Source organism: Lepisosteus oculatus, chromosome 21 (genome assembly GCF_040954835.1).
Source record: "Lepisosteus oculatus isolate fLepOcu1 chromosome 21, fLepOcu1.hap2, whole genome shotgun sequence".
NCBI classification, from domain to species: domain Eukaryota; kingdom Metazoa; phylum Chordata; class Actinopteri; order Semionotiformes; family Lepisosteidae; genus Lepisosteus; species Lepisosteus oculatus.
The window spans coordinates 5,238,301-5,251,889 of NC_090716.1; the positions used below are offsets into that span (position 1 = coordinate 5,238,301).

The window sequence follows — 13,589 nt, forward strand, 5'->3', positions numbered from 1 at the left end:
GTTATTCCAGTACAAAAGTAATGTTTTGGGCCAGATTGGACCAGAAATGACAGTACACAAAATAAAAATGGAGATGCTAGACCAGTGTACTATGTGATATCCACTCTGCCCTTCTTAGTTTTCTGTCAGCAGTACCATCTGCCTGTGACTGGTAAAGAGGCCCCAATTTGAATCTGTTAACCCACTTGCCAGTCGTGTCGAGAATTGCAGTCCTCTCATTATTTCTTTTTACCCAGTAGTGACCTTGTTAAAACAGAATTAAAGAAGACCTTGTACCTAGCTGCTGTTCACAGAGGGGAGAAAGCATACACTTGTGATTCATGGTCAGGGCTGATAAGGAGATATGTGATTTTGAACACCTCTGATTTAGGGAGAAGTCCTATAATCACTTCACACCACAGGTAGATAAGGATAGAAGGGAAACTGTCATTTTTTACTTTATATGTGGTCACAGTGAAGCTGCGTTAAACAGCCCATTTTGGACACAAGTTCTAACATAAATTTATCTCTTAGTTTTAATCTTTATCATGATAATTACAAAGTAGAAATGTTGTCTTGTATGACTTCATATGGTTGTAGAAGGTAAAGTTTTAAATCTTTATTAGACTAAACAGCAGTGGATTTACTTTTTAAGCAAAATAAATCCAGTCTTCTGGTTTCCTTTTGTTTTTTTTCTTCTACAAGTTTATATTAAGTGAAGGAGGACAGTAACATGTAATGATGTCATTTGTGATTATGTTAAGGATTTGCCTAGGGAAGGTATCTTATGAAACAATGGAAACATATACCTAAAAATAGTTTAATGTTAAAAAATGGCTTTTCTCCATTGAAACGTGTACAGAAAGTTTTGGGGGTAAAGGATTTGGAAGATGGACAGATGTATAGTGGAGTACAATCTAGTGGAAGTAGATTAACCCAGTTTTTGTAGTTGAAAGGACACCAAAATTCTGTGGAAAAAAAAAGATAAAGGAGAGAGAGAGAGCTTTTAGTGATTTGAAGATTAGTGCAGTGGTGCATCTAGGATAAGGCTTGGAAGTGGACCTTGTTGCTGTGAACTTCCGGGTGACTTAAAAATCAAAGCTAAGCAATTCAGTTCTCCTTTAAAGAATAAACAAATGCTAATGAGTTTATCTGTACTGTAGAAATACAACATTTTGAAGCAATGCCACAATTATATGTGTAGTTTTGAGTTTAAACATGCTACTATATGTTTCATAAACATGCTACTAAATTTTATTTAACTTAAATCCTTAATTATACTGCTAACATATCTGTGGTAACTCTCCATTTGGTCTGAAGATTCAGTTCTTTCCATTTTCTTCTGAACTTGATTGCACATTGAAGCTTTTAAAGTAGATTAATTAGTAAGGTTGTTATTTTATCAAGACTTTTAGAATTCCCCTAATGATTCAGTCCTGTTTGCTTAATTCACTTATCTAACTACCTCTTCCTATGTCATCAATACTGGTACGCAGCATGCATGTATAGAAAAGTTAGCAACCAAAATGGCTTTTGTTAATGTGGCGAGAGCCTATAGTTGTGTTTAGCCTACTGTCAGTTCAATCTAGCATTTTTCTGTCCCGCAGCGCTCAGTAGAGAGAAAAGGTTGTCTGTCTTTTATCACGTTAATCTATCATCTTGAGTATGCATGGAATCATCAAACTGACTTGTATACTTTTTTCCCAAATACAATACTTTTTCTTCAATAAAATAATTTCAGTTTTGTGACACAACTGACAATTTTACATAATGGTATATTACAGATGCATTGATTTGTTCTTTTATCACATGAACATCACATATTCATAACTGACAGATCTCGCCAGTGCTGTAATCCAACATCTTCAAACACAGTTTTATTCCTTACAGTCTTATATTGATCAAATTTTCGTAATGCAACATTAAACTCAGAAAATACAAAAAAATATGCTGTCAAAAGACAGTTCTATTATAAACACAACCACTATGATCACATAGATTTTCTAAGAGCACTACTTGCGAAATGCATTCAATGTTCCTTCATCGGCATTCAAATAAACTACAAATCTTTTCAAATAAAATCTCTGAGACAACAAAACGCCTCTCATTATTAACTGTTCCTGTCCATACAGTCTCCAGCTGTGCACAGGGGAGGGGGAGAGTGGGGGATTAAAGATTTTTAAGGTTTCTGATGAGGGAAGAGTTCATTATCTCAGCCCAGCTTATCAGAGTCTCTACTAATAGAGAAAGTGTAAGGCTGATTATTTTTAATCAGCAGAATCTTCTTTTCTGATTAACGTATTTGCAACAAGGTAAGATCTTTGAAATAACCCAGCACCACCCCCCCCCCCCCACACACACACACACACACACACACTTTGTGTATCAGACTATCAGACTATTCCAGATAGATTCCTCAAACATTGATTACATTTCACTTTACTTCATTTCCTTTCATGAAACCCAAGCTGGGGCCATGCCGATAGTTTGAAAGAGAAGGCTTCTCAGCTTATCTTTCTTTTCTTTCTTTCCTTGAAGAAAGTCTGTTCCTTGGAGGTAATTGACTTACCCACTTTTAAGACTAAAGAGCTGTCATGCTTAATGTTACGTGGTGACTGCTGTTTTTTTTTTATCTCTTCTTGCAGTGCTTTTTGTGCCTGGCCTTATTTCTTATCTCCTGGGATCAATACCATATTTATTTGAGCAGGGGAAATGAGCTCACATCTAAGTTACAGTGACCCAGGAGAAGGAGAAAATAATGTCCTCTGAATATTTGACCATTTACGTATGGCTCCATACAGTATGTCTCAAATCTCTACCTTTCATTTGGCTTTTTTGTCTGTTTTTCTGTTTATTATGTGGAGGAATGGGTGTCATCTTTACCTACAGTAAGAGCACAGTTTTTAATCACAAGAACACAAGGGGATGTAAGGGGATGTTCCATCGTGCTGACTTGGTTGCTTGTAGTTAATCAATCAGAATATCCTGTGATGTGGCACATATTAGACTTCCAGCCTTCCATAACCCACTTATTCCTGTTCAGGTTCAAGGCAATCCCAAGAGAATGGGACACAAGATGGGACTATGAAAAAGCGATAGAGAGTGAGTCTTTATTATTCTTAAGGAGCAATTTGTTTTACAGCAACAAACAATAAAAAGAAAACTCCCAAACAAACAATGCACATGCACATACACAAAAGGATAATTTGTTCAGCAAGGTTATAGCCACAGGTATAAATAAGAACTTAATCCTATTCGTTTTTAAATTGGGAAATCTCTGTGTTCCGAGGGGAGTATTTGGAATTAATTAAACAAGTTTGACAATACTTCCAAACCACCAATTCAAGATAAAAGTTCAAGTAGATTCAATAAAAGACTGATAGAACGTGATCAACAATGAATGACCAACCTTAGAATGTTTAAGCTTCCACAAGAAGAATAGATGCTGTTGCCCTTTTTTGAAAATCGAATCAACCTCAAAATATTAGCTGCAGTCCAGAGCAGTCCTAGCATCAATTTATCTAGCATCTTCACTGATTCACCCCTGATGCGGGTTTGAATAGGGTGGTCTGAGGGTTGTTTCTGAAATTGATGGCCATCTTTTTGGTTTTAGAGGCAATCAACTTCGAATTTGTGTTGTTGCAGTGGTCCTATAGCCCCACTTTGCGGAACACAATGGTATCTTCCACAACGGGGGAATAAACCCTATTATCACAGTCAGTGGTATAAGAAGAGGGTGGAGAGCAGTAGTAGTTGAACTTGCCTCAAATTGGCTGTAGACCTGGTATATAGGTCCCAGTACACAGGTGCTCAAAACCCGTCGATTTACAAATTAGTATCTACACCCTGCTCTTTTGTCTGCTCTCAGCCCTGCTCTCAGGGTACACACAAGCATGGAGAGACACCCAATTCATTGGGCCAGTATGTCTTTGGGAAGTGGAAACCCAGTCTGTATTAAGTTTAGATGTATTTAACTTTCTTTGACCTATGTGAGTTAGTACATCAATTTGAAAGTGTAGACCTATGTTTAAACAGTTGATTTTTCAGATAGTATTGACAGCATTTAACCTGATAATTTTGAGGATAATAGAGACTTTTTGCATTGAAGTTTCTACAATGGGTAATATGATGAACAGTTGTCACACTACATCAATATAAAACTAACTGTATAGTAACAAGTAAAATACTATAATTGGGAGTGAAATATGACTGCATTTTAAACCTTTTTGAAAAGTAAAATTGAGACAGATCTTAAAGCAGACTAGAAAATTGGAAAATATGAAATACTTTTCCTTTGCCGATTTGTAATTATGCTACCTAGATAATTACAGAATAGTGTTTATTCTTGCACAAATTGCTACAAAATGACAGAGTGAAGGTTTACCACAATGTCAGACTTTCAAAAGTAATATAATTATATAGTATTTGAGTGGAGGCTTGGGTTTATAAATTAGAGTACACAGAGTCGTTGAATATTAAGTTGAACATACAGACAGTGTGAAAACTGCAATAACTAGCACAGTCAGGACCCTTAACCAATTAGTGTTCCCCCACCTCCCATGGGGGTGATTAATACAGAGCCATATGTTGATAATAGCCCTATAGATTGCAAGAAAAATCCATCCCCAGCAGTATAGAATTGTTTGTTAAATAAAATACCGCTTACAATCCTCATGTTTGTGTTCATAATTGTAAATTACTTTGCTGGAGATAAACGTTTGGACATTCCAGGCTCTGCAGTGGTAGCAAGATGATTGGTAGACTACTGAGTGGCTTAATAAAATTGTGAAAGCATGGCTGTGGATTACAATTTTTAATCATAGCACTGTTAGAGCGTTAGTAGTAAAACATAAATCCAGTAGAAGACAGAATTGTATGAAGCCTTGTGCTTCATTAAAATAGCCAACTTGAGCCAGGTATTCCAATATCAGTTTATACCCACCTCCCACAGACACAAGAAGCAGAAAGAAAATGTTTCAGCTATAAAAGCTGTTAAGGCTTTTATTCTTCTTTTGGAAGGAGCCATTTTAGGATACTGCCTGGCTTTGCAATAATCCAGTATTTTTATAGAACCTTGGTATATTAGAATGCTCAGATTTATTACTCCTTATGGAGAAATGATGTATTGCTGGTTTCAGATTGAGCATTTATTTTTCTGTCCCCCTGATAAATTCTTTAACCATTTTTATCAGCCCCCTAAAGAGTGTGGAGGCAAAACCTCCACTTGCATGAACTTTAAACATTGTGGACGTATAAATAATGGCAGTGAAAATGTCCTCTCATTGGCAAGAGATGAAAATGTTTTGACAGAGCCGATCCTGTAGTGTTTCTGCAGCCGTATAGGATCTCACATTAAAAGTCAAGACTTGCTGAGGTAGCAGGGACATAGCTTTCTCCCCCCCATATTAACTGTTTTTCAGAGATTGATAAAGACTCCCCAGGTGCCAGTTGTAGCGTTAACATGGGTGCTACTGAAGGAAATTGGCTGATGTGAATATAACCTTAACTCATTGTTTCCATAATGTACTTTGGATTTGTCCCTATGTGTAAAGTGCTTTGTAATGTTAATAAGCTTCTGTCTGAGTGAATGACCCCCAGCTCTCTGAGATAAGGCAATTTTACTGCATAACACCTTCAATAATAAATCACCCAGGACAGTGTACTGCTGGCCAAATGTTTGAGTGAAAGTATGCCAGAGCAGAGATGGTTTCTGTACCTTGTTCATCTAAAATGAAGATAAAAGTTATGTTTTTTCAGTTATTATTACCCTTGGCAACTGGCGTGACGCAGAGAATGCAAATTCTGATACCCACCTAGAGAAGACGGCTGAAAGAGTCTCCTTTCTCAGATCAGTCTAAATGAAAAACAGGTCAAAGTAAGCACAGCCAGGCAAGGGTACCAGTGACAACGGGTTACATGTGACAAAGTGGAAATTAAGACCAAAGGAGCTCCAACCGTAACAGCAAACACAGATTTGGAAAGTGTGTTATAATTCTTTATTATATTTATTACCTCATGAAGCAAATGAGCTGGTTCCTTGCTAATTATGTGAAAGTGGTTTTGTAACAGGTCACCTTCTGTCAGGATTCGAAAACCACCTCAGAATGTGATAGAATGTGACAATCGCAGAACCATTTGGCGAAGCAGGAGATTAACCTTCTGTTCGGTGCGTTGTGATTGACTTCAGACCTGCTAATGTGAGAAGGCAGGGCTTTAAAAAGAGGCATGAGGGATGTTTTTGGAACCTCTGAGAAGCTATTGGAAGATTTTTTTGTTCTTTGGAAACTATACTCAGGACTGATGTTAAGATTCTTCAGAGTGAGAAGAAAGGATTGCCGTGGGTCACATATAATGATCTTAGGTTGCAAATTAAGTGGTAGCCTTTGGCAATAGCATTCAGATCTATATATGTTTCAATATTTTTTCCAAAGATAGAGTGTAGTTATGGTTCTTTGTCCACAGCCTGTTTCAGGTTTCGTTCTATTACTTTGCTCTGTTAGTGTTGACTTCACATTGCTGTCTCTTAAAACAAATCTATTGAAAAGTATTTTCAAAGGTCTTAAGCTGCATCCTTTCCATGCATGTATTGCCAAGTCCTGAAAGGTGCAGAAACAAAATATGACTTACATGTACTTATAGATGAATTATTATAATGATTACAGTTTTCCTGTTTTTATTAATTGATAAGCTCTAATTTGCTAATCATATACTTTTAAATTGCTTATGCTGCACAGCCTTTGTTAGAAATACATGCTGTTAGTTTCTAGCTGAAGGTGCAGTGTATGAATGCAAGTTTTTAATTAGAAATGTAGGTGTGCAATTTCTGTTTGGGAGCCACAACAGTTCATGGGTCCAGAGCTTATCTGAGTTTCCATGACATTAAGGGATCAGAGATCACTCAACTCTCCCTTTGGAACACCAGTTAATCACAGAGCCTATCCCCAGACATTCCTGCCCTCCATCCATACATATTGGTGGACTGGAGGAATTGGGGGTGTAGTACTTCACTCAAGGTACAAGGTACAACAGTATATCCTGGATAAAATTACATACAATAATCAGTGTAACAAAATACCCAGGGCTTTTAACATTTGTTAGTCTCTTTGTGATGGGAATAATTTAGTGAATCATTTTTTAAAGTAGTAAAGTTGTGTTACTGATCACACTTTCATAAACATCCACCACTATAGACAGTGTTGTGTCACTGGTTGGTCACAGTTTAAATGGATCAAATCAAGTATCCAGAGTGTTTCAGTTTTAAATGTGACTAAGGCTCAGAATACTGCAATGATTCATTCACATTACTTTGCTTTATTGTCACAGCTTCATTACATATCATAAGTGGTTTTAGGCTACCAGCTTAATATCTTTCTCAAACTTAACAACAGTGAATGGAAAAGAAGTGTAATTATGAAACCAAACTGCTTTCACAGCACTTAAAATGATATGTTGAATTTCGGTAAATAGAAAAAGTGTTCTGAGTTATAATGGGATGCTTCCAAGACTTTCTTTCTTAGATAATTTCCCTATTCTTCTGCAGTTCATAAAAAAAGTCACAATTCATGTTAACACATCATGCTGCTGCTGATGGACCAAGTTATTCTTAAGGGATAAAAAAAATCAGTCTTGCATCATATATGTTGCAAATAAGGGACTTCAGGGGTTATTGGATAAGTTAATTTTCAGCAAATGAACTGCACATCTGAGAGGCTGTGCTAACTAAGGAAAGAATCTTGAGTGAAAACTTTTGCTCAGGTAAACTATAAAAGTATCCTGTGGTGAGATTTAAGGCTACATTGCAGAATTACAGAACAGGAGTAAAGGGAAATAATCAAGTTCAGCGGAAGGACCTCAGAGCTTGAGGGCTTTTTCATTAAAATCTTGGCTGCTTAACCTTTCTTCTGGCTCTGCTAGTTCTGTATTCTTTGTCACTGTCAGCCCATCTCCTCGATACCTTACTCACAATGATCTTAGTCCAACATACTGTATAGTCTCCTCCATCATCCTCTGGGGAGTTTGAAGTTATTGTTCATCTCTTTCGTCAGTCCACATGTGTAATTTTCTCTTGTTGTAATCGTATAAGTCTAGAGGAGAATAGAGTAAATATACCCGATGGGTGTAGAAATCATTTTACTACTCTCAAAACATAATGTCTTGGTGCTGAAGGTCAGTTTGTGACAATTACTTGACTGTTGTAAAGGGTAAAGGTGCAGAAATCATTTCACATATGTCAGTGCAGTCACTTGATCCACTGTTGAGTTGCAGCATGTACCTGGGTAACACACACCACCCATTCTGTGCGAGCAGCCCTCCTGCGAAGGAGACCAGGTGGAGTAGTCAGAACTACTTTACCACTTAAGTTATGGCGTCAGTCTAGGGGCTGCTGATTTATTCAAATTCAAATTGGAATTTAGCTGGGGTTAGCAGCCCTACTCGTAAGGTAAAAAAAACACCACAGGAAGTTTAATGACCAAGAGTATTTGGAACTGACACATTGATGTGAAAAGTTTGGTCTACCAGGAACAGTGACAATGACACCAGCTGGTCTACCACTTACAACAACATCCTGAATTTCCATCGAGATGTTCCTTTCCTGCTCTGACCAGGCTCACCCTTCCTTAGTTTCAACAGTAAATTAACCTGCTGTTCTCAAGGCCTGATGTAAATCCAATTGCTTCTCCTTTTCACATTTGTGACCCTGAAATATATTTAATACCTTGACATTAGTTCATGGTGAATGAAGATCTTCTGCTGTTCTTTATTGCCTTGGAGAGGCATTAATGAAATCATAATCTTTTTTTTTCTTTAATTTTTTTCAAATCCAAAAGTCCAGCTTCTAAAAAATAGCTGTGTACCTTCAAACAATCTAAGAGTTTTAACAAGCAAAGAAGTGATTTTTATGTAGGTTCGAGGGCTCAGGAAACCCAAAATGAACTCATACTAAGCCAGCACGCTTTTGGTTTTTCAACCACACCGGAGCTTTTGAAATTTGTTTATCTGTAAACGCAGCATGTGGGGGAAAAAATGAACCAAGATAATACAAATTTTTCTGGGTTTTCATAGTATAGTAAGGAAAAATGAGAGAGACTGCTGTTGCTTATCGGTCTTTTGTTCCATTTATGGTTATTCAAGGTATATCCACATGGTGAATTTTATATCTGCCAGTGGAATACGATTCCCTTTTGTTTAGCTGCAGGACTGTAGTATTATAAAGCTGCAGTTTGTATTAAAATGGCATTTCAAAATGAAAAGGACATTTTACCACAAATCAAAGTTGACAAAACTTAAGTTCTTTTTGGAATACCAGTTTAGAGCAACGAACATTCAGTGCAAACCTGTATCAAGTACTTGATGTGCACAGTAAGAAAATTGTTGCAAATAATGAATGGGGGAATATGTCCCTGCAGTGTAGATTTTGAAATATTTGACAATGTATTTTAGGTAAAGAATATTAAACACCCAACTGTAATCATATACAAATTCAAAGCTTGTCAGAAAAGAAATTGATAGGATCTGTGGAGCTGCCCTCTAATGTGTTCATAATTGCCAAGGGCTAGCTGCGCACATTTGTAAATTAGCAAATGTACTGAAACCTATTTATCACAGGTGCAATCATTGAATAGAATTGACTTGTAGTCACCATAGTTTGGGCTAGAGGTGAATAGCTCTATACACTACTGACACTCAGATAACGAAAGTGGCTCGATATACAATTATTTCTTTTGTTCTGACGAAAGGTGAAAAAAAAATACAATGAAGTAATGGAAATACAGATGACGGTGCTTAGCAGGATTCCCATCAAGACATCTCTGGAGTCGAACACCTGACGCTTATGCAGTAATATAACCTGATGTTCAGTCGGCCTCACAATTAGCATTTGCTATGCAGTGTTTTTGGCAGCTCCCAAGTTTGTTTTCCGAGTTTTGTGTATGGATTTCAACAGTAGGTGACCTTCCTATATACCAGGGTTTCTTGCTGATAAATCTCTTAGATTATAACCTTTGTACGCTAGAAGAATGAAGGAAAAGAAAGCATTTCTGCAGGCGGGTATGCCTCAAAGGGTATCGGCTGCCTCGGGAACTCTGCACATACAGTATCTTCTTGCCTTCAGTAAAGCAACTCTTTACTTCTTTCAGCAATGTTGTGTTACAGGCCACTGCGGCAGGCAGGATGTTGTTTTGTATTGAACGTGGGATTGGCCAATGTGGCTTTGCGCAGCTGAACTCAAGTGCCTTTGCTAATCCAAAGGTTTCAGTCTCCCAGGAGAGGTAAAGCTGCACTCCTCTCCAGGCTGTGTGCCGCGATAGCGCATCGGCACCAGTCCTGTTCACCCTTCACAGCACTCCCTGGTCTTGCAGCCGACTGCCATGCCTTATTTCTTTTCAGCTGGTTTTGAGACCAGACCTCCAGAGATAAAGGGGGTAATGCATTTATTAGCTCCACCACCTTCGACTTACAGGAGATGTTGAGTGGAATTGAGTCTGGGCACTGGAGGCTGTATCACTGCTGTTCCTCAGCAAGTGACATAAGCTCTCAAAGATCTATAATAACCACTTACACTCCAGTGATGGAGTAAGATGGCAGTAAGCCCACTTAATCCCCATGCAGGTTTGGAACCTGTGATCGGTAGTGTAGCTGTTGCAGGCAGATCTTTGCTTGTGTAGATGGGTTTGGGGGTTAATCTTTATTCCCTGTGGTAGGGCCTTGTTAATTTTTTTGCCATCTGTGGCGTTGGATAAGTGGCTCTCAGCTTGCTTTTGTACTCTCAAATCTGACTGCACTGGGACACTTTTGCTTTGATTCTGCAGTGCAGTGCAGCTGCTTCAGTATCAATGTGCTAAGTGGTGTCTATCTCAATATTAGCAGCTTCAAGTTCCTGGGTACCTTCATCGCTAATGATTTAATGTGGTCCCAGCATGTAACTGGAGCTACAAAGGAGGCACAACAGTGCCTTTACCTCCTCAGACAGTTCAAAATATTTGGTCTAACTTCAACTGTCCTTACCACATTTCACAGGTGCATTATTGAGAGTGTGCTCACGTGTGGTATTACAGTGTGGTTTGGCAGCAACTCATTGTCTGACTGGAAGGCATTACAGGGGGGGTGACCAGGTCAGTCCAGTCCATCATTGGAGTACAGCTCCCCTCTATTTTTTACAACTCACTGTCTCAGGAAGGATGGAAGGATTGCTAAGGATACCAGTCACCTTGGTTTCTGAACTGAACTGATATTATGTTGAAATATAATTTCCACTTTGGGAAAGAACAACAGTGAACATGACCCTCCATTCTCTAAACACTTATCAGCATTGATACTCCTTGAGTTCAATTGAGTAGAAAAATTATCAGTTTATCATCCTAAATTAACAAATGCTTTTTAAAACTGTTGCCTCACTAATTCTGTTCAGTTTCAAGCTGCCTGATAACGGTAAGAGTTAAAAAAGTGATAAGAAAGCTGTTGGGCTGCCAATGGCAGCCTTAGAGCAATTATAGTTACAGCAATATGTGCCAGAAAGGCAAGTCACAGCAAATCACCTGGTAACATGTAAGTAGCTGGGGAAAATTCTAAACCAGAATACAAAATCACTCATTTTTATACCATCTTTTAGCTTGTGGGCCTCAACATTCCCTAAATATCAGGGCAGGCTGCCTCATGAGGGCATCATTTATATTGTGCACTTCAATTTATGGAGTCTGGGTTAAATGCTAATCTCTCTCAGGGCTGAAGAGAAATCGTTTAACTGTTCTACAAAGGGGGAATGCCAATGATAGTGCGACATGAACCGCATCACCAACAAGACTTTAATCGGGAACAAGAGGAGGAGGTGTGTGTGTGAATGGGGAAGGGGGTTTTAAGAGGATGGAGGAAATGTGATGAGTGATAGCCTATACATGTGTTCTGTAGCAATAAGACATCTATTACTCACACACCCTTTTCTGTGGATGGGGACTCAAAATCATTATGCCTAGATCCTGGTGAAGCAGAACAGTGGAGGTGCAGCTGTCTTTCGATTTGAGAAAGCTATCTGGTTGGCTTGTAGGTGTTGGAAAGCAAGGCGTGGGGGCAGGTGGATTGGTGGACGAATCCAGGGGGAGTATGCAGTATGCAGACTTAAGCCTTTTTCCCTTTCCCCTTTACTTTATCCCAAATAAAAGAAATGTTAAGTGTTTATGACACAGAGACCCTGGTACTGGAGAAAGCTGTCTTCCTGCAAGTGGAGAAATGAGTTGAAAGCAGGGAAGGCAGGCAGACCGCTACATGATGGTAAATGACATATCCTAATTGCCTGCTCTCTGCTCGCCTCGTCGCTGTAAATCAGATGTGACTTGCTAGAGCAAAGAGGGAGCAGGACTTTGCAATCCCCTATTAGGTGCGATGGAGAGAGCAGGGAGATCCGAAGAGTAAACACAATCACGACACGTTTTTCTGCCAATTTACCACCGGCCTGCTGGAATTGACTTCTTTAATTGTTTGAGAAAGCAAGAGAAATGAGACGAGACAGAAAGTTATTGGGACGGCGTTGGAGGGGACCGCCGCGGCTTCTTTGTATTCACTCAGAGGTCTGGTGCTTTCATCGCGGGCCGTGCCTCCCCTTCTCCAGGCGCTGTGGCATAAAATAGGGTTTAGTGCCAGAGCATTAAATACAGAGTGTTACCTTTTAATTCACACTTCATTCTCAGAGCTGGCCAGCGTGCCATCAGCTTCTTTAAACTGTCCCCGTTATCTTGAATGGCATTTTCAAACCAACAAGCAAACAAGCAGACCTCGGGGAAACAATGAATTTCTTGATTCATTTCAGACTAGCGTGTTCTCTGCTTCTGAGAATAGTTGCCACAATGTTTTTGCATCACTAGGCTCCATAAGAAGCTGGCTGCGACAAAAATAATGTGTTCTGTCGTAAGAACATTTTCCAGACTTTTAATCAAGCAGCTGTAAATTGTCATTTTGTTTATAAGATGATCATGAGTGGATTTCTTATCTACTTTTGTTTAGTGAAGTCTTATTTTCCATCTACATTAACATGAAGAAACAAATCGTGTTCCAGAACTGTGACAGCATTTTAAATGGATGAATTTAATTACCAGCTTCTACTGAACCACAAAAGTTATTCAAATGTGAAACTATTCCATTTTACTGATATTTACATTTGTGTGAAATTAAACAGAATCTGTTAGACTTGGTATGTGAAACTCTTCATTAGCAAATACTGGAAAATAGCAGAATCATATTGTATCTACAAGTTATTTGATGAATGGTGACTGTATACATAGCCTGTGTTGAAGGCGCTGTGGTTGCCCAAGGTACAGCAGTGGAAACAAAAACATAATTTCAATTCCTTGCTAGCAAGTGTTGTATAGTTGCAGGGACATGAACAAATGGGGATATATTTATATATCAAATGGGCTCAAGTCACAGAACCATATGGATGAACTTTCCCATGTTTCCAGGGCAAGTGCTGCACTTTTTAATGGATAAAATGAATTTCTGTGTCATCCTTTCTTCTAGACAGTGGTACTGTACTGGATAATAGATGCGTTGTCTTCTACAGTTGGGTGGATTTATTGTAAAAAGAAAATGATATCCAATACAACAATTGCAATTTATGCTAT

At 38.6% G+C, this 13,589-nt stretch overlaps 1 protein-coding gene across 11 annotated transcripts in view; it reads left to right on the forward strand.

Moving 5' to 3' along the window:
• Nucleotides 1–13,589, forward strand: part of large2 (LARGE xylosyl- and glucuronyltransferase 2) — a 237,931-nt gene that overhangs the window by 201,308 nt on the left and 23,034 nt on the right. The window contains exon 6 of one of the 11 annotated variants that reach the window (XM_069181879.1): nt 3,023–3,081. The exons of the other annotated variants lie outside the window; for them this stretch is intronic. The gene's annotated coding sequence lies outside the window, so the exon portion shown is untranslated. The remainder of the gene's footprint in view (nt 1–3,022; nt 3,082–13,589) is intronic. 11 annotated transcript variants of the gene reach the window in all.